This window comes from Heliangelus exortis, chromosome 3, assembly GCF_036169615.1.
Source record: "Heliangelus exortis chromosome 3, bHelExo1.hap1, whole genome shotgun sequence".
Lineage (NCBI taxonomy): Eukaryota > Metazoa > Chordata > Aves > Apodiformes > Trochilidae > Heliangelus > Heliangelus exortis.
Window position 1 is genome coordinate 67,251,480 of NC_092424.1, and position 22,871 is coordinate 67,274,350.

The window sequence follows — 22,871 nt, forward strand, 5'->3', positions numbered from 1 at the left end:
TGCATGTGTGTTTCACAGGTGGGTATGGGGCAGAGGGGCAGCCCATATTGCAAGAACTAACTACTTACTGATGTAAGTTTCAGTCTGTCCTTCAAGCATAGTGATGTTTCAGAGATATATTTTGTAGCCATGTTCATTATTGCCTACTGACAGAAGTTGTGTTTTCCTCAGTTCTCTAGCAACGGAGCTGTAACAAGAAGTCACTTCCAAGTGCAGACTATGCTGTCCTATCCTTTCTGTCCATTTCTGAGCCTTTACATGGATGATATTCAAGTGTTTACACAGTTTGAAAGGAAAAGAAAGTACTGATGACTTGTATTTGGAGGATGGAATTACATTTTTTTTTTAGTCTGTGCATTTTCCTGGCTCTAATGCAACTTAGACATGTGTCTCTTTGCAGAAGAAATAATAATATAATCCATATAGCACATATTAATCTGTAAACCTCCAAGTGTGTTCCTCACAGTGGCAAAAGCTTTATTCTTTCTCTTACAGCTGGACTACATAGAGCATTGACTAGCCAAGCACGAGCTTTTTTAGTGTCCTTCAGGAACCACCATTCCCTTGAATTCTCAGAGGAGTTACTGGGATACAGCATCTCACAAGATCAGACTTTGGAAAAGGAAGGGAGAAGTGCTATTTCATTGCAGCGTGAGTTAATGTTGGCTTTATTCTACGAGGTTTTATTACAGTCTCTTTGTGAGGGGAATTGGAAAACTGTATGGAAGGAAATATTGCTCTGCTTCATCAGCTGAAACTCAAAGCTCCATCACTTTGCCAGGTCAGCAACATTTCCTGACCACAGCACATCTGCTGTGGCCCTCTCCCTGGCTGGAGAAGTGAATGTTCCTCCTTCTTTTCCAACGTACTGCTAGCGATTGTAAGAGATGGTTGATCAGCTTTTAAAAAAGGAATTGATTTGTGGAGTACTATCCTGGATGAGGTCCTATATGTTAAAGAAAACTAACTAATTATAAGTTAATTTTTATAAGTAATTTTTTTCTCTTTAGTATCCAAGGGATCTACCTAGTCATGCCTGACTTGCACTGTTAAATGCTCAAGGCACGCACTTTTAAACTGCTCAAGGGAAAAAATTCTTCCCAGCCAACCTGCTTGTGAGATTTTCAAGGAAAAGACTGTGGGAAGTGATTTTCTGAACAAATGTCTTAGCAAATTCCACTGATGTTTGCTAGTTTCCTTCAATTCTGAGGTTGTTCTAGCATCTAAAGACACAAGGAGAGGTCAGGAACCACGTACTCATTGCTTCTTAAAAATAAATTCATACGTACATAAAGCTCTGGAAGTAGAATTCATACTCTTATTTTCCTGATACTCAGTTTACATTAAGGATTATATGAATGATACCATGTGCCCTGAGATCTGCCCTTAGTTCCTAATAGTCTTGCTTGCAGTTGAGGTACCATCTTCTGCTAGGCCTACTTCCATCCAGGGAAATCACTTTAGCTTTATATTAAGATGATATGGAATAGAAATAACTTTATGCCACAATAACAATTCAGAAACAGAAGAAAGAAAAAAAAAACAACCCCAAGGATCTCTTTGTGTTTCTATTTTCTAATTGACTACAAGCCAGTTTATGAACAACTTTTTAAATTACTTCTCAAATTTATAAAACCTGTTCATGAATCTTCTTTATTTGGCCTTAATCTATTTGGACTTAGACTATGTCTACGGTAAATTTGAATACAAAAGCATCGTTACCCTGCACTCTTAGCATATTGCTGGAGTTCAGAGCTCAGTACAACTTTCTTGACTCTCCATAATGCCCTGTTTGGCAAAGATATTCAGATAATATCTCAGAGTGTAGTATCAGATGATATCAGAGTGTTCTCAGAGTTTGGTAAATACCGAGTGGGAGGATTCAGGGGGCCCATGTGATAATAGTTCACCTTGCATGCAGAGATAAAGGGCTTAAACAAGTTACAAGAATTACAGGGTACACCGAAAAGGCAATACAAAAAAACAGAGAAAAGAAAAGTCAAAATAAAAAGAAGCACTGGAAAGGCATAAACTGAAGATGTCTCACACAGAATATGGTCACTGAACATATGTATGCCTTATATTTGAAGATAATTGTTACAGAGATTAAAAAAGAGCTTTTTTCCCTAACTTCCTCTTCTGTTACTGTTTTGTTGGGTTTTCTTTTGTCATCGGTACTCTTCTCATCTTTTACTTTACTTCCTTATATTTAATCTTTTTATTCCTCAGCTTTTAGAGATATTTTTGAAGCTGTCATTTAATGGTCATTTCATGTTTGCCTGTCCAACTTGGTAGCCTGTTCATTATCAAAATATAATCGAGTTAAGATTGCCAGGTGTTGCTTTTATGTGAGCATATAGTTACAGGGAAAGCAAAAGTTTTATCTGTAAATTTTCAGAGATATTTCTGTCATTATCTGGCAGTGATGGAGAGACAAAGAAGTGAATGCTTGTTAGGGGGATTATGTATTAGTTTTACAGGGGAAATTATTACATTTATAATGTCCTCACAAACAGTAGACTTGGTGGTTAATAGATTTTTTGAATGAGCATATCATTACAAGGCAAGCAGTACTTTCCACAGAAAAGAGATACACTCTTCGTGTTATTTCATTTCTCTTAAACATGTTGACAAGTAGTCTCTTTAAGAACACAGGGTACAGACAGGAAAAGTTGACCACAAACAATGACACATATCTATACAAACCAAAAGTCTACCAAAAAATAGTTTGTCCCAAACATGTGTCAAGCATCCACATTTTTGACAGCAATGGGAAAAACAATACCTGAATAGTAACTCTGATGTCTTCTGCATACCCAGCTTCTGACATTGATAAAAGTCTAATTTTTTGTGAAATCCCAAGCATAAGCCATTTAGAAGCAATATCTAGTTTTCACCAGTTTCGGCAAAGAATAATTGCTGGGGCTTGTGGACTTTTGCAATATTAAATATGTTATAATCTTGAATAGTTTTCTGAAGAGGATTAGCATTAACATGAATGCTGAAGTTGTCTTTGTTCTTGCTTATGTACTGTAGGTGAATTATATGAATGAAGGTCCAAGGGGACATTAAATATATATAATATGACTGCTTCTAGAATACTTGCTTTAGTCATTTATTTATTGATGTAAATGCCTTTTTTTTATAATGGTGTAATGGTGCTTATTAGTTTAAAGTGAAATGCTTCCATCTCTGAGTTGCAAGTGGTTTTTGGAATCCCAGCAGAAGGTGCTGCACAATGTTATTTAAACCTGCTCTACTTCTGTTTTGGGCTCCCTGTTACCTGTGAATGAATTCATTCCCTGACTGTTGTCAGTTGTTTTTTTGTTTTTTGGTTTTTTTGGGGGGTGGGGGGATTTGATTTTTTTGTTTTGTTTTGGGTTTTTTTTGTTTTTTTTGTTTTTTTTTTTTTTTTTGAGGTGAGCTGTCTCTTTGCTCTTACTGTTGTGGAATTGAGGAATCAGTAGTGCAAAATAAAGAAATTCACTTAAAACCAAGGCAACAAGGCACTTTGCTTGGCTAAGTTGACTGTATGCTGCTATTTGCTTTTGGAAGTAAAGCATGGCTGGGCTTATTTCATATTAGGAAGAAAACATGAGATTCCTGTTTTAGCGCAAGCCAAGGAATTGTGGTGAAGCAGCAGAAGTCAGTCTACAAAAACTGAAGGAGCAGAATATTCCCTTTGCCATTATGAGGTAAATAGTGGGATTCCAAGAAAAAGCAAACAAACAAACAAACAAACAAAACCCAGCCAACAATCCTTCACTTCAGAAGAAGAGAAAGATAACAAGAAGATACTGTCTTCTTCTCCTCTGTCATCCAGAACCTTTCATCAAATCTCCCAAGTCTTTCCCAGACCCTTCCTGGGGTCTCCTCCTAGCCTTGCCTATTGTTTATCCTCTCATTGCGCCTCCTTTTCCATGCTTATATTCTTTCTAGTCACTCTTTGCAGCTCAGATGTGACCTTTAAAGCTCTAGCTTGTGAGAGCAGAGAGCTAATTTATTTATTTTTCATTTCCAGTTGTTAAGCTATGTTGCTGTTTTAGATGTAGTAGTTAAAAAACTAAATTTTCCTGAATCCAAAATGAGCAGTGGGCACCATCTGAAAGAGTTCTAAATATGAAAAGAAAATTGAATTCATCATTTAGCAGCACTAATTAAAATTTTTGTATGTTCAGTGCCTTCATTGTTTATTTTAATATCAATATTTTATTAGGCATTGAGAAAAAAACTGCAGTTCTTGGTAAAATGCAAATTCACTTTTGTTGCTTTAAATAAAAATGCAAATTCCTTCTTCCCACTTATCTCTTCAAAAAGAGCACACAGCAATAAAAAAGGAAAAAAATTCTTTCCACCACCTGCATTTCCTTCTCTAGTCTTGGCCACACAGGAATGTTACATAGATATAAACCAAAAAGATGAACTAAAATGACCTTGCTAAATAGGTGAATATCTGTCTGTGGATGCTGCTTTCATTTTAACAGTATATTTTGGGGGTCAGCTGGGACCTGACTCATGAATGAAATCATCCTGGCAGTGATATAAAGCTGTGGACATATGAACACGGACACAGAGGTCAAGGCATAAACCAAACAACTCCACAGCAACTTCATGCAAATAAAATAAATACATACATAAATAAATTTATTTCTCATATTAACCTTCATTTAGGGCAGTGTGGATGCTTACCTCTTTGAGAGGCTTCTTTGTGACTCTAGAGACTTGAAAGTTTTCAGGATGAAGATGTAAAAAAATGTCAAAAATTCATGTAATCTTTTTCTTGAAGGTTAAAGGATATGTCACTAGCACAGCTCCAGAATCAGATTCAGTGTAACATGGAGACACAGATCTAGAATTAAATTATATTGACTGCAGATCTAGAATTAAATTATATTGACTGCAGATCTAGAATTAAATTATATTGACTGCTAGCTAAATTATATTCATATGGCAGCATAAAACTTGGGATAGATTGATTTACCCTACTTGGGTGAAGCATTTAGACATACTCTTTTTTTTTTTTTTTTTTTAATGTCCATGAAAGTGTCTATCCCAGCGTAGCTATCAGCTTTGACATATTAGCAAATGAACAGGTGACAATTTGTTACAAGGCATCAGCAGCTCCATGATAACTCTGCATCATGCATGCTCCATTTCCTCATGATAAATGTGAGGTATTTGATACGAGCTTTCCTTCGTAAGGAGGGGAAGCTTCTTGACATGTACAGAGGATGCTGCAGAGTAAGATTATGTGTAAGAACATCAGAGAAGCTGATTCCCAGGACTACATTTCCATGTTAGAGCTTTATTCCAGACTGAAATCCAATTTAAGTTAAATCAGTGCAATTCTGCCCTGCAGGTGGGACATTAAGATTAGAGCATTAGTACACACTAAAAGCTGTATTGGTGCAATCTATGATTTAAAGAGTCACCCAGTGTAAGTGGGCACATATTAGTTCCATTCCATATGGAAAGGCAATAAGTCACACCAGTCTAAGGCCAAATTTGCATTACAGGTTTCACTGGCATAGCTGCATTAGCCAAAAGCCTAACAGTGCACACTCTGGTTGACACACAGGAGTAAAAATCACTTAACATATAAAAAGGTAGTGCAGCTCAGAGTATTAAGCTATTCCCAGCAGTATTGTGCATTCAAAGATGAGACATTTCTGGTCACTCTAGATATAACATCCGTAAGTGAAACAGTAATGAAGGCAGAAGTGCTAGATCAAGAACCAGAAAAAATTATTTTGATAGTGTATGTTATTTTGCTCAAGGACCTGGCTTAAGTTGTACCTGCAAAGAAAGCCATTTTGTCAGAGTGATCTATTTCTGTGCTGCAAGAGAGTGGCTGGTGTAGTTCTATCAGTGTAGCTGTTATCACCAAACCTGTTAAGTGCAGCCACGCTCTCAGGATATCTTATTTTTCATAGGAAGACGAGAGGTGTGCTGGAGTAAAGTATAGTGGCTGTAGTACAGGCTTGCTGATTTAAGTTGCCGTCTCAAGAGAAGCATTTTGCTTGTCATATCCCAGCACAAAATACTCCTATAATAGCCCTGACCTTAGAAAACTTTTTAGTGTGTAAGTGGTCTTATCAGGGCTTATAAAAATATATCACTCACTATAAAATTTAGTAACTACAGAGGTTGTGTAAAATTGTATTTAAAAAATCTCAGCTTAGACCAATATTTAGTCTCCAAATATTTTTCTTTGGAAGTTTTGGCTGAATTCTTTTGTAGATTGCCATGTAAGTGTTCTGCTCTTGTCCTGATGCTTAAATTCCAATGTCATATAGACTATTTGTTAGGCATTCTTTACTGGAATAAATAAAAATTTTATTTTGATGATACCAGAGCTATGTCCCCCTTTGCCTGAGGTTCTCCTCATGTGCTGTATCCTGAGAATTACAAATTTCTGTTGATATTCTCTGCAAGACAATTTATACATAGATATATTGACATATATAGGTATGAATTATCTAGCTTGCGGAAAAGGAGGCTGAGAGGCAGCTTCATCTCTCCATCTTTCTGAGGAGGAAAACTGGAGAAAGAGGTGCTTAGCTCTTCTCCCTGGTATCTGCTGACAGGACACGGAAATGTCTCAAAGCTGCGCCAGGGAAGGTCCAGACACATAGGCATCACTTCTTTATTGAGAGGGTGGTCAAACACTGGAACAGGCTTCCTAGCCCATCAGTGTTTGAGAAATATTTGGATAATGCACTTAATAATATGCACTAAATAATATGCTTTTACTTTTAGTCAGCCTTGAACTGGTAGACTGGATAATTCACTGCAGGTCCCTTGCACCACATATATAGAATCATAGAATCATCCTGGTTGGAAAAGACCCTTGTGATCACTGAATCCAACCATTTAACTGTGTCAAGTCCACCACTACACCATGTCCCTAAGCACCACAGAAATACTTCTTTTAAATATCTCCAGGGATGCTCATTCAACCACTTCCCAGGACAGCCAGTTGCAGTGTCAGTATGCTATGCTATGCTATGCTATGCTATGCTATGCTATGCTATGCTATGCTATGCTATGCTATGCTATGTTATGCTATACTGCACTGCACTGCACTGCACTGCACTGCACTGCATTGCACTGTGTGGTATGAGCAGCATACTAGGATTAACTGAGCATGCAATACTTTTTCATCTCTGAGTAACTGCTAAGGCTTAGAGTCATGGTGACACCCTAGCATCTTGCCTCGCCCACAAGAGGTTAATCACCTGCAGGTTAAAAAAAAAAAAAAATCAGTCCAGCAGTCCAGTCAAAATATTAGGTTTTAAACTGGCAAATGTGTGGCATTTAATGAGCTGTGATATTCAGGAGGTCAAACTGGATGATCAAATGTTCTTTCTGGCATTAAATTGCCTGAAATCAATGACACATGAGGAAGCAGTGATGGCAAAGTGAGTCAGACATACTTTGCATAAACCAATGCAGAAGTCTCATATATGTCTCATATGTCCATAATCCCACAGTTCAAGGAGAGAAAATACAGGCTACTTAAAACATATGTAAGAATTAAATTGTGTCATTTTTAATTCAAATTCCATAGCAGCATAATTTATGTGAGCACAGTTAAAGGTAAAACATAGTCCTTAATCCTTTAGGAATATTCTTAACAGTCCAGAGATCTTAATGATATCCATTTCCCTCAGCTGTTTTTGTTCAACCAAATGATTAGCATGTTTTTGGCTGTACAATTCAATTTTATAGTAATGGCAATGTTGAGACATAAATGCCCTATAATTACAGGGCACTGTGATATTATTATTGTAAAAAGCCAAGATGCCACTAATAGAAAGAATTTTGGCAGTCTACTATAACTGGGAAAAAGCTAATTTTATCTGAACATACTGACATCTATACGATCAGTGTTTGGAGTCCTTTTTAGCCTATGACTCCTAGTTGTGACTGAAAGCGGATGTGTGAAAATGTAATAAAAAAACCTGTTCAAAACAAGGATAGCTTTTTGTGAACTGTAAAACTGAAGATATTGCACAGAGATCAGGGATCAGATAACTAGATTTCTGGCAAATCCTTTGTGCATATTACAGTCATTTTTATGGTATGCTTAATTGAAAAGAAACTCTTTTTTGTGCTTTATAGAGAGATCAAACTATTTGGAGCTGCAAAATATTTGAATAAATTACCCAATGTTGAATTGTTCCTGAAGCTGCAGGCAGTTGTAAATCTACCTACTTTACTGTAAAGTTCATGTTGCTCAATGAATTTGAGGAAGGCACAGGGGAACATCTCAAATTGTTAAGAGGCTAAAGAAGATAGTGCTTCCTCATGGGTACCACTACTCAGCTGTATGAAGGACAGAAATTAACTTGTAGATGAGTTCAAGGGTGTCCTCATGCTTTGAGCCTCAGCAAGCCCAGCCTGTGTTTTCCCCTTATGGAGACCTCTCATTACGCTAGTGGTGTTGCTGCTTCCATGCAGTATAGACTTGGTAAGGGAACCTCACTGGAGCTTCTTTTTAAAGTCACAAGACAGTCTCCCCTGACTAAATCATCTTGATTTGGTGACTACTTAATTCCTCATTCATACCAGTCAAAAAATCCTGTGGCTTTTTTAGGAACAGCGAATCATTTAATTTCCAGATAAGATTTTAACAGTACCGCTTTGTAGTGCGGCCATTGCACACAATGAATCCCCATTCCTGTTACAATATCCTGAAATAACTTCAAAATTAAGCTCTGTGTTGCCCGGTGGTTTCACTCTCTATTGAAAATACTGGATTTTAGAGTAAAGATGATGAATAATAAAGTCCACGAGTACCACAGAATATTGGAAATGTTTTGCTTTGAGTAGAGGAGAGGGACTTAATCAGGACATGGTAGCAGTTTCTTTTGAGATACTTTTCTGACATGTCATCTGTCGTGTCATTATTGTTTTAAGAGGAGACTAGAAATTTGTATATCTCAGTCGCTGCACTTGTACATAGACATCAGCTCAGACTTTTACACATACAGTCGTATTGTACAGAAACACATGCACACAACTCAACGCACACGAAACACCCTACAGAGAGGAGTGATATTTCAGGAAATTCCAGAATTGGAGTGTTTATGACATCTCAGTTCTGTTCCTCTGGGTGGTTTTAGGACACAGGGATCACACAGTCACAGCCTGTGTTGCATGCACTCTTCCAGTGCACAGAAGAACATCTCTGTGCAGCTGCATAGTGTAGTTCTTTGTCTTCATGGCTTAGTATGTCTTTACCTACTATTAACTATGTACTAACCATGCTTATTCATAATATCATGGTGTGGTTTTCTTTATGTTTTTTCCCTCCTCCACCTGAATGATTTACAGACATTGATGATGTTTCTTCACAGTGCCCTGTGAGAAGTATTAGTTACCTTTTACAGTTGACAAGTGATAAATATGGAAATTAAAATTAAAATTAGAAATGTACACTGATTCTGGAAGCCCAGTCTGAGATATTGAAGAACTAGGTCTTTTGCAACATTAAACAGCAGTCTGTTTCTGTCTTTTCTCTTTTGGTCTTTTTCTCTATATGTTCAAGCGTCATTTGTATAGCAAGGCTGTCACTAAATTGGAGAAGGCTCCTATTAAAAATGAAAACAGGAATAAAATGTAACGATAATATGTTGCACCATTCAAGTAGTTATAGCATCAGATGCAGCAGAACTGACACATTCCAGATTTCCTACCAAAAATTCAGTTTGGCATTTGGGGTGGGTCACACAGCAGCCCAAAGATGGTACATGCCTACCGAGAATAAGATCTTCAAGAAAAATTTCAGCTACAGCAGTGCAATCTATTAAATATAAAAATACTGACATTTTTTCCCTGAGAAAAAAAAAATATGTTTGGATGTAAGAAAAGTAAATGACAAATTTTTGGCAAAAAGGTCGTATCTGTACATGATTTGGGTGTCTTCCTCCCAGAGTACTCTAGGGACTCTGAATTCTGTAAAATGAACTTTCTCTCCAATGGTCAGGGACATTTGTTTGGCTGGGGGTTTTAGCATTGCTGTTTCCCAAGTTTCTTTCTCTGAAATGTCTGAAAGACATAAAAATGTTGCAGTCTGAGCTAGATACTTAGGATGAATGCTTTAAGCCCCTATTATTCAAATTTGAGGAGGTTGCAACCAACAGAAACTGAGATTTTATGGCAGAAAGTGTTGGACAACTTTACATTTCCTCTGATTGAAGTGAAGTTCAGACTATCACCTGATTAATAGCTGGAGAGTTAATGAGAATGCAGAAGACATAAAAAGAATCAATCATCTCTCCATGGACTCTTTTGAATGGCTTAGTAGCTTTGGCACAAATTTATAATGTGCTGTTGCTTTTTGAAATGCAGTCCGCATGGGAGAAAGAAGGGGCAATGTTCCTGCCCCACTTATAATATTATTCATTCCTTTTCTTTCTTAAGTATTATTCAGGCTTTTGGGATTTATGAATGTTTCCTTTTGGCTTTCATTCCTTCAGTTTCTAGCTTCATATAAAATTTTTCAGTAAACAAGCATATGATACTGCAAATGGAATTCTACATTTCTAGGTAAGATTTAAACAATGTAAAAAATGTGGCACAAGGAACCTTTCATAGCCCTAAAATTTGGAAAGTGCTTATTTTCTCATCACCTAATCTATCAATAATGTCCAGCTGCCTTTTGTGCTAATTTTTGTAGTATCTAAAAGAGTATGAAATTGCATCCATTATTTACATGCAAGGAGCCCAGTTTATAACCAACTGATTTGGCATTCATATGTGACTTGCAAATATCTAGCACTCCAGAGCCTGTCTTAAGAATTCAAATGAGCTTCAAGTGACCAGATCTGTTTCACTTACAAAATAATTCCTGTTTGAAAAAATATTAATAATTAGATTATATAAAGATTCAGTCTCTAGAAAAGCAAATGAATGGGAAATTTGGTGTATCCTTTTAAACAAAGCACTATCCTGTGCTTTATAAACCCTTATATGGTAGTGGTGAAATAGAGACCTCATTCCAAATTAGTTCAAACCTGTCTAGGTAAAATACCAAAATGTCTAACTCTGTCCTACTCTATTTTGAGTATTTCAGATATATCTGGGACTTTCCAAAGTAACTTGACTTTTCAAGAACTGCCTGTCTCCCCTTGGAGCCTGAAATTCAGCTTCAAGCCACTGGAAATAAACACCCACTATTTCATTTACATTTCTGTGTGGTCAGCTCTATAAAGCTGGGAATTCAACAGTGTATGCCAAACTGTGTGCTTAATTACTATAATTTTTTATAATTTACCGCTACTGACACTGACATTAGCTAAGTACAAATAAATGTAGATTTTCAAGTTTAAGCCATTTTGCTTCAAGATGACATAGGTATTGGTTTATGGCTTTATAATCCCTTCGGTAAAAGAAACCTTCATGGATATACAGGACCAATAAAAAGGCACCACATCATAACACATTTTTGCTACTTCAGACAAAACTGAATAAATAAACTTTAAAAAAAAAAGCAGATATATTAGAAGTATAGAAATAACCAAATATGCACAATATTGCAGAACCAACTGGTAAAAAACAGGGCTGTAAGCACCCTAACTCCTAAGTTCAGATAAGCTATGCACATCCTGACAGGCTCACTTCTAATCTGACATCTAAACAAAGATGGCTTTACAGCACCCTTAAGCAGCCTAATCTGCCGCCTGTCTACTCTGTTTAGAAGTTTAAACTAATGCCTGCATCAAGCCTGTAGTTTTTTTATGCTCCTGTCAGGAGTGTATCACATGTAAAATGTGTCTACCCCTCCACAGGACTGGCAACTCATTCTTTCCTCATTTTGAGCTCTGATGATCATTTATGCCAATTCAGCAGTTTGCTCTCCTGTCTATAAATCAGACTTTTTCAGACATTTTCATTTAAAAGAAAGACTTTTTCTTGCTTGCTTGCTTGCTTTTTTGCTTTCTTGATTTCTTTTTCTTTTTTTTCTTTTTTTTTTTCTGCTGGGGGGATGGGAGGAGGTTGGGGGGGCACTTTATTTCTCAGGTCCACTTTAGAGCACAGCCGTGTGAAGCGCTGAATCAGCGTAACTCAGAAGAGAGAGATCTCCAAGGGGGAACTGGAATGAGAAGGTGAATAATATTTGAGGTATTACAGAGTATGGTTACTGTTAAACCACTCTGTAGGTCTCTCATTACAAGATTAGCCCCTTACTTGCTTCACTGTTGCCAGTGTATTCCTGATCAAAAGTTAAATTTCAAATAGGTAGTCAGGATGTTGTAACATGATGGATGAAAGGTGGCAGAATTATGAGGGACCTGAAACAATGTATCCACATGGATATCGTGAAAGATGTAGTTCCCAAATTATCTGTCTGCTCTAGTGTCTTCTTGCCCCATCCTGAACTGGGGGAGCGCCCTTTCCCCGTTTTTTCACTTTTGCTCCCTCCCTTGGTGCACCTCCAGTCATATAGTTTATTCAGCTCAGTAATCTGGGAGAAATGCTCTCCCTCTTCTTCCCTTACTAATGAGCTGCACTGATTCAGCAAACTATCACAGAAGCAGCAGCAGCCTAATCAGGGCCACAGTGGGAGCAGGAATAGGAAGCTGTGCTGTCTCTCTGTGCAGCTGCCCCATCCGAGGGGTCTTGAAGCCTGTTATATCATAAGCAACAGCAAGATATACAATTCATTCCTTGTACTAAATAAAGCATATCTGTAGGGCCTTTCACAAGCAAAACCCAAAGATGTGTAAAGCTGTGACTGCTGAGGTTGCAGTACAGTTCAGTCATGCTTCGTTCTCATTTGGATGACTAGACCCATTGACTTCAAGTAAACTCAGCACAGTTGGTAAGTACAAACTCTGGAAAAAAGGACTAGAGAAAGGCCATTATTTTCGTCAATAGAATGAACTTAATTTTCCTTGAACCTAACAGAAGCACATTGCTAAAGAAGAAAGAGAAAAAAAAACGCAAAAAAAAAAAAAACACAGTAAAAGAGGAAACATAAGGGGTACACAGAAGCAAAATACTAAGAAAACCTTGCCTTGTTTCTTTCCTTGAAGGTAACAAGAGACTCTCTCCCTGAGATGAGTCCACATGCCCCAACTCTCCACTGAGAGTCTCAGTAGGTGGGTGTCCTCCCCCATCATATTAGACCCATTCAGCTGGGAAGGAAACAACAGAAGGCACCAGGGAAGCACCAAGAAGAAATACTCAGATTATAATTAGTGTACCTTATTGTAAGCGTGCCTAAGAGGGTAGACCTGGACTCTGATGCTGGTGCTTTTATACTTTTTTTTTTGTACTAGGAATCATAGAACAGTTTGGCTTGGAATAATGAAATAAAAACAATATTGCAGAGACCAACACTTGAAATCCTCCTTTCCTCTCAATTCCAGTTTTTTATTGTAAACATTGGATTTTTTTTTTACCACTTTTCTTCTGAAGTTTTAATTCCTATATTCCTAAATATATATGAAAGCCTAATATTTGTCCTAGTGTTTAGATTCATTTTCGTCAAAATATAACTCATGCTTGTACCAGAAAACACATAAATTCATATCAGATATAATCTTATATGAATGATTAATTAATTTTTTTTTGATTTTTTTATTATTATTTGGCTTCATGTTGCTGGCAATCTCAACAGCTAAAGGTTTGGGTCATTGTGGCTGATATTTTCTATTTGTCCTTAAGTCTGATTTGCCTCAGAAAAGCTGATTGTACATATGGAAAGCAATAGCTAGCCCTAGTCACTGAGTTACTGTTTCTCTCCTTTGAAGTTTTTGCTAAAATTAGATTGGTATTGCAGTTAGCTTATCCTATAGGATTACTGCCTTCATAAGACTGATTATTCATACAGTAAGATTTAAAAAAAATATCTAAGTTGCTGAAATATTGGGGATGTAGGCTTTTTTGCTGAATTGACAGAAAAAGGAATCTGTACTTACATTGTATATTTCTCTGGCAATGTTGTATTTTGTAAAAAGAAGAAAAAAATCTATTTCAAATCTAGATACACATTCTTATGGTATTATTGCTAGTAGGCTTTATACTTGAAAGAAAAAATTGCTTCTCTAGTGAAAAATAGCTCATTTATCATCTCCCTGTTAGCTTATAACTTTCAGAAGCAAAGTCCAGTGCTGCTTAGGTTTCCCATATTATTTTGACTAAGCTTAATATTTGAATTTTACCATTAAGATAACCTATTCACAAACCAATTATTTGTTCAATTGACTTAGTTACCTTTAAATGTCCCAAAATATTAATCAATGCAAGATCATTCATACTAAAAATGCTTCAATTTAAGTTTTCATTTATAACGACTACCCCTAAGTTTCCAGAATATGTCCTGCAGTGCAAGTGTATACCAGTTTTGTTTCTTCAAACTGCCTTTCATGATATATTTGAAAAGAAATGTTACTTTCATTGTTGAAAAATTACAACAGATTCCTTCTTCCTAGTTGTTTTTATCGGACTCTTGAAAGAAGCACAGAATCAAACTGTAGTCATTGTGATTGCTTTCTAATAAAAGTGGATTCCTACTTGACCTGTGCAAACAAAGCGCACTAATACATTGTTTAAAATCTAGTGTGTTACACTATAAAATACCTATCATGTGACAATATGAACTTTAAATATTGAATCAATATCCAATATATGTATTTTCTTAGGCAAGCAGGTTTTCTAGGGACTGACTGTGTATCAGGCTGGTTAAAGCATCTTTTATTTATTTCGTTACCTTATCTGATTAGGTTCTTAATTCAGGTCCAGCTTTAAACAAAGTTAAAGGTAAAAGTGCAGTCTGAAAGCACATTTAAAACTATACTCTGTTCCTTGAATGACGTATTTTTAATTGTATTTAGAAGAAATCTCTGTATCTTCCCTTCTAGAGTCTGATCAAGTACTAATTATTCTGAACCTACAAAAAGAGAAATAACAAAGTATTTGTTATTTTATGTCCCTAGTACGGTGTACACCAGTTGTTGGTTTTGGTACAGTGAACACTTTTAAAAGCTGATCCACACAGTGTTTAATGCATCATTCTAGACTGCCTTTTGAATGTCAATTAGTTTGAATCTGTAAATGTAATAGCAATAGCTAACTAGACTAGGATTTATCTTACATCAATATGTTGGCATTGTACACATGTATGAAAGAGAAGAGAGGGAAGGTTAAAGGGAAGTGTGATTCACAGTTACCTACTGGAATTTTGTAACAAAAAAGGGTAAACTGGAAATCTAGTCCTCCACTAAGAGAATTCAGTAATGAATACTGCTAAGAAATGTATCTCTTTTAACACAAGTTAAGCTAAGCTAACATCTGAATAGAAAAATGGAATTAAAGCAAAAGAGAAGATAATTTTGAACATTAAAAAAGGATTGAAAAAATATTTGTAGATTTCATTTGTATTCCATTTTAACCATAAAGCACATTAAACCCACCAAAACCTTACAACTTTTTCTGGAATTTCTCATCATAGTTTATGATTACTATATGGCATCTGTCAGGTTTAGAATGTGCATACATTTTAGCATTTTAGGCCATCAATGCTAAGACTAGAAATAGATTTTTTTTAATTTTTTTTTATATATATATAATCAATGACCTGGTGGCTAATCATATGAGTTTGGATCTTCTGATAAAATTCATCGTTGTGATTATCTCAGAGTTCAGAGGACTGTGAGAATGTCAACCAAATACAGATGTAATAAAATTTAAAGGTCATAAAAGCCTGGTGATATGACAGTGTCTGAAACGTTTGTCTAGTATGTAAAGATATGAGAGCATTCTGAGTGCAGAGTACATTAAAATCAAACTGTACATTGTGTTTTTCTCTAAGTAATTGAATTTTTATTATCTCAGGAATGAAATATTGCAGCAGAGCAGAAAATGAAAATGTTTTCTGAAAAAAACTAACTAATGGAAGCAACCTATAAGGAAAAGCGATGAGCTCCTAAACAAGTAGTAACAAAAATCTAGCATTGTTGAAAAGATGTGAAAGATGATATGTAATTTAATTGTATGTAGTGGCTAATGTTCAACCTCCAAGTACAACCTTCAAACTTGATGTGTCCTGGAGACAAGTATGAGGCTGCACAGAGGATGCTACTAAGACGACTTGAGTTTGCTTCATCTGAGATGAAGTTCCATGAGCAGTGGGGCAGGGATTGAAATGAAGAAAGGAATATCTTCATAAAGCTTTTGAAAAGGGTTTTGCAGGAAACAGATTGAATGAACTGAAAAATGAAAGCCCAAAGGTAATGATAAACAAAAAACTGCACAAACCCACAAAAAATAGGGTCATAAGAGGAACATAAAAGATGATATTAGGTCAGTCTACTGACAATCTAAGATGCATAAAAATATATTAATGCAGAAAATACAAGAAAGATCAGAACTAGAAATGTCAGTGCAAGAAGAAAATGTGACTTAATTGGTATAAGAGCGACATAATTATCCCTCTTAATTCATATGGCATAAATATTACAACAAAAGATTACAGTTTTTCAAGGGCAGACAGCAGAATAAGTGAAATATTATTTGACTGGTACATCCCAGATGCTTCTGACATCAGACTTGCATCACTAGAAGAGAATAGGCTCAGTACAGATAGGGTGGATGAGACTCTGTAGTTTTTGTGAGTATGTGACAAAATTACCAAGTGGCAATTGAGGATTTTGACTCTGTATGGAGAGTACTGCAAGGATATGATATCCAGCACTTTCTAAAAATGCTGCTGTCAGAAGATTTGGAAATAAAACTTCCATAAAGGATTTAGAGGCAGACATTTTTCTGGACTGATTCCAGCTAACAGGAAGATATTCAATGATGCTGTGAAAGCTGAAGACAACTTGGATTAAAATGACACTGAACTGACAAAGTTCACAGCTATTCAGAAGAGAGTCCAGGGAGCAGAATAGGAAAAGAAAAATAAAGAAGGCAAATTCAGAAAACACTGAAATTTCAAAAGTAAGAGTAAGGGAAAAGGAGCTAAGCTGAACTGGTAGTGTCTTTAAGAAGCAATTTCAAAAGTAGCAATTCAAATTTCTTAAGGGAATATAGAAAGGTACAAATCAGGCTAAATCATGAGCTCTTTGATGTCTCTGAGACAAACTTGGGAAGAAAAACCTTGGTTGGCTTCTGATGAACAAAGTGTAGGTACAAAAGAAAAACCACGAAGATACAGTACACAGAGCTACACTAGAGGGACACGAGTCTCTGTCTAAGGAAAAGGAGCTATTAAATAGTTTTGTAATAAGATTAACAAGTGGTAGCTGATATTAAAAATCAGGTGATTCTATGAAGGCAAAAAAGGGTGATTTTTTAACAAAAATAATGACTGTTTAACACACTGGATGTCAGTGAAAAGGGTCAGTGTGGAGAAGACAAAAAAAAGATTTGCTCTAGAATAATTACCTGGTAGCATTTGTTATCTTATTAATGCTTATAAATTAGCCAGCCATAATGTTATTATGAGCCAGGTGATGAAAAGCTGAAACTATTACATTATAGCTTTGAGAACTCATAGAAGACATGTACAAGTCTGGAAACCTGGAGGAATGATGTTTGCCTCTCTAAGGGGTGGACAAAAAAGAGGAATTTATTGAAAATTATAGAAATACCCTTTTACATTCAAATTCTAAAGCCAAAACCCAAAGTTTTCTATTTGTAAATGCTAGGCTGATAGCAGTAAGATGAGGAGAAATCAGTACATATCAGTACAGATATATGAAGAATATGTTGCATTTGATTTTATTCTTACAGAACAAGCAGACCCTATGGAGAGCAGAATGCTTTAGTAAAGTTCACGTGATCACATACGACGTTTTTTTGAAAATGAGACTTTTTTCCTGTGAAGCCATGAAATATACATCTGGTTATTTCTATTTGTCCTTGGCTGAAAGATGAGAAGTAAATACTTTGCAAACACAATACTTAAAGAAAGGGACTATTTCCAAATTCCAATGTTGAGATTAAGCAAAACAATATAAGTATATAAACGAGTTTGTTATAATTTGTGTGATTTTTGAGATTATCCAATTTAAATTTAGATCATAGAAGAAATGTTCTTTTGCTATTTGATGCATACATGAGTGTATATTAATATGTAGCTGCAGTGGATTGTATACTTCCAAAACACTTCAGATTGATTATTATTAGAAATCCCTATTCTATTTAATCTAGCCAATCCCATCAAACAAGCTAGATGTGCTTTGCATTGGGTGTATTGAAATGAAATTTTCTAGTTCATTCTCATGTTTGTCATTTAAACTACTGTTTGTGTGTGCTTGCTGCGCAGTCCTGTATGAGAGAAAGATCCTATCTACTGAGATGGTGCTCTTTTAGAACTGCAATATTACTTACCTTGTTTGGTATCAGAGATACCTGCAAACCACCTGGGACTTGTCTAAAACAATATAGCACCGAAGTCAGGTGGGTTTTATTATGTTTCACTTGAGGAACATTCAATCTTCTTTTGTGAATCAGATTTCCACCCCCCCTTCTCCAGAGATGAGATGCAAGTAAGTCTGCATTGGTCCCCATAAGTGACTTTTTGATGCAGGCAAAGTCCAGCCATGCAAAATCTGAAAAACCTCCCCTCCCCTTTTTTCAGTCTTCTCTCTGAAGTCATTATTTGAATATCTTGATGTGTTTGATGAGATGAAGTGCAAGTCAGAATAAACTGAACCGAAGTATTTGTCACAAAAGAAAATTTACTTTACAATCTAAAAGATAAAATTTGTCAGGATGATTCATTGGAGGTAAACATTATTTTTGTTGTTGTTGTTGCTCTTGTTGTTGTTGTTAATTTTACCTTAACTTTAAGATCATACTTCTTAGGAAAAACAAGCAAGCAAACAAAAGTGCTTTTTTTCATGTATTTGTCAGTTGGATACTCAATAAGAAACTGTGTTCACTCTGCTTTTAGTTGCTTATCAGACTCATAGAAAACATCAAGATGAATCACAGTGGCACGTGAAAGACAGACTGTTCTGTATTGTGCTTATATCAAAAGGAATAACAAAAAAAAAAATGGAGCAGAAAAGATAAATCCCATGATAACATATATGACTTTCCTGTTCACCCAGTTCACATGTTACAACTTATTTAATTTGGTATATACAAATGAGGTTTAAATTATATTAACCATAGACTAAAGCAATAAACATTTATTTTAATTTGTAAAAGGGTAAACCATATTTTGCACTCTGCTTAGTTTTCCTGTTATCTAATTTTAGGCAAACATTGATTTTAAAAATTCTGTCTACCTCAGTTCTTCAACATTCTTCTCTTCTGACATAAATACAGTTAGAAGAATATTAATCTTTTAATCTTTTCTTCAAAGTACAGTGCATGTTTAAAATGCAGTCTAGAGATCAGAGCATACACTTCAGTTCTCAAGCTATATCTGAAAAATCATCCATTGATTTTTTTTGCAATTAAGTTTCTACAAGATAGATATAATTACAGAAATTAAATCTTTTTTGCAACAATCAGTGTTATAGATCTATATTCTTGCAAAAGTTATCTGTATATATTCAAGTGAAGGATATATCTTTCAGTGAAGGAGAGTAGATCCAATGGTGCCTTGCAGAAATTGTTGCAGGTTCTTGGTTTCTATGATGATCATGAACAGCAATTGGTGATCCCTGTGATTAGTGCTCCTCTCCTACTCAGAGAGAGGATATGATGCTTGTCATAATATTTAAACTGTACTTTTGTAATATGAATGCAATTTAAATGTTCATCACAATCCTAACACACCGGTTGCAATACACTTGAATCATCCAAAAGGAAAATACAATGTAGAAAACAAGGGAGAAGGTTAAAAAAACTATGTTCTAAGAAAGTCAAGAGCAAAGGCCCCATCTTTTAAAGAATTGTATTAAATGGTAAAATTCTGTGAAATATGCAATACAGGTAGTCCAAATTTGAGTGAAATTGTTGCTATGAATTTTGCAAATGGCTAGAAGTAGACCTTTACATAAGTGTAGAATAATACTTGAATCTTCTAGCACATGGATAAATCTGTAGTAGCAATGGAATGGTTTGTGAAATTCGACCAGCCACTATGCTGCTTGCATAACCTAGACTGTTTTCAGTTACCCTACTCCCCTCATTCTTATAATCATTTATTACAGAACTTTCCTTACCTTATTGCACACAATGCTGAAATAGCAGTAAGAGAAAGGGGAGATTTTTCTCCTAAGCAAGGTCATCACTACTAGATGGAAATAAACATTCAATCAATTTTTCTTCCTTGAAAACATTGGAATTATGCCAAATATCCCTGATATTACTTTGATAAATAATTTTTTTCCTAATCATTGAGGAAAATCCAAACTGGTTTTCAGTCTTATGTATTTGTAAAGTTGGGTAAGTGTTATTGCAACACCTTTTAAAAACTCCCCAAACCACAGGAAAACTTCTACCATATTAGTCTTGAAACAGAACACAGATAGATTATCCAACTGCATTTAGAAGGAAAAGCAATGTTCAAAGTTTCAATGACCTCCAATTAGATCTGAGTGTGACATTGCAAATAAATTCTGTAAAACCGTACACTCTAAGGGCTTTACTTTCTAATGCATTTATTTTCTGGATACATTGAACTTCTAGGTGTTGTGAGATCTGTTAGATGTGTGAAAATTTAATGCTCTAGAATGGCATCAAACCAGGGAATTCTGCCCAAGGCAGAAACCATAAATTAAGGGGTCAAATAAATTAAGGCATCAAACATAGGCATTTGCCTATGTGTCAATCTCCAGCAGGAGAAAAAGTTCCTAATTTTATTTAAAATCACTTAAAGCAGCATGGGAAAGATTACAAGAGCATGTTTGTGTTTTAAAATGTTGTTGGAGACAAGGCAGCCTATTATTAGAACATATACTTGCTATTAAAAAGTTTCCAAACTGTAAAAGCAAAAGCCCAAAACAAAGAAACAAGACATAAAACAAACAAACAGAAAACAACCTTGAACCATGCACTAGAGAATCTAGCTATCCACACATTTTACTGAAGGTTCAAAAATCCCCAATATTATAAATTCTAGATTACCATCAATTGCATTTTCATTCAAGTATCCTTCTCATCAGCTACTGTTTTCATAGCTTTCCCTTCTGCTCTCTTAGAGAAAGCCATGCATTTAGTGTTAATAAATAACACCACCTGTCATTAATTTGAAGTTAAAGAACAGAACTCTCCAGTATGTTTCATCTTTGGTCAAAGCTCAGATTGTCTCAAGCATGATCTCACAAAACCTGCCCTACTCTAGAGATCACATAATACTATATCTGTGTGCAAACCTTTAACAAGGTTTCAGTCAGGAGTTTATGGACACTGAATCAAATTTCTGTGTTCTCTCCCTGGATTCAGTGCCAAATCAACAGCTGCTTGCTTCCATCAATAATAGGCCTTCTGCTGGGAAAAAAAAAAAAAATGTAAGTTGGCCAGTTTGAATTCTTGTGACTCAGCTCAGGTGAGACAGAGGGGTGGATGGCTGGGTTTACAGATTTTAGACCAGGTTCATTGTTGTCAACTAAGCAGAATGGATAGTGCTGACTCTTAATTACTGGGTACTTGCATAAGTCACAGATCACATAGTACAAAGAAGAAGGAATATTTACAGGGTAAATAATTCAGTTTGAAATAATGTATCTAATATACCATCATTGTCTGGAGATTAGGAAGTTTTAAAAATAGATTAGATCTGTGCTTCCTTATGAAAGCTGTATTTTAGCTACTGCAGTAACTGATGTTATATAATTTTCTACAATGCAATTTTATTTCTAGAAGGTATTAAGTCACCAGTACAGGTAAAAACTAATCCAGTAAAATTTTCCACTGGTCTTGATAATGAAATTCATTGATATCTCTTGTTTCTTCTCTGGGGAGTGAAAGAGTGGGAGCATTCAGAAACCTAGTTATAGTCCTCCAATTCTCAAGAACCACCTCCAGTTTTAATAATTTATAACAGCGTAAAGAGTAGCCTGTTGGAGTCAAAGTGCTTTCCTTTCCATGCTTCTCCTTGTTCTTTGAATGTTTGCCTGCTGGGAGCTGTCAGTAGAGGTGCTCGTTCCCCGAGACTCTCCTGTAACTGTGACCTTTCTGTATGGAGAGCTCAAAGTGAATGTATTAAATAAAATACTCCAACAGGCCAAACAGTATTGTAGATAGCTAGTATTTATCATAACTCAAATGGCTAGGACACGTTAAAAAGATTTTAATCTTAAAAATAGCTCGGCATAAATTTTTTTTTTTTAAAAAGTACGTCTTTTATAAAGCATGTCTAAAACCTGCTGAACAAGATGGCTTCAGAGTTTCAGAATAAGTTTAGTGAGCTTCAGATCAGCTTGTAAATTCCACCCTACTTTCCACTATCATCTAACTTTTGCTCTGCCTGAGAGATCTATCCACCAGCCTTTTGTAAATTTTTTTGATACCACTGGAGGTGTTTCTGACATGACTAGATCACTCTTACTGTCATTTAGAATTTAATAATGTTTATAAGTTTATAAAGAAAGGCAATTTTTTTTCAAATTACATATGTATTTGAAAAATATAGAAGGCAAGGGTATAGGTCATCTCAACATCATACAGATTGGCATGCTAACAATTTTTCTTGGTCTACCATAAATTATCTTTGATGATATTTATGTTGTATTAAAAAAAATGTAAATTTAAGGGTGAAAAAAGGCCTAAGGGATAAATCTGAATAGTGAGTCCAAGACCTGAGCATTCTTAAATACAGAACCTGATAAGCTATAACTCAGTTTAATTTTACTGGAGCCCTAGATCTACTCACAGCCTACCAAGAAAAAAGCAGTTTCCTTGGCCCTCAATAATTAGGAAATTAAAGTTCAAATGCACCTTTTAAATTAACAGTT

At 35.7% G+C, this 22,871-nt stretch overlaps 1 protein-coding gene across 2 annotated transcripts in view; it reads left to right on the plus strand.

The window, feature by feature from the left end:
* Positions 1-22,871, plus strand: part of HS3ST5 (heparan sulfate-glucosamine 3-sulfotransferase 5) — a 197,224-nt gene that overhangs the window by 40,254 nt on the left and 134,099 nt on the right. Inside the window, exon 2 of one of the 2 annotated variants that reach the window (XM_071741123.1) lies at positions 496-651. The exons of the other annotated variant lie outside the window; for it this stretch is intronic. The gene's annotated coding sequence lies outside the window, so the exon portion shown is untranslated. The remainder of the gene's footprint in view (positions 1-495; positions 652-22,871) is intronic. 2 annotated transcript variants of the gene reach the window in all.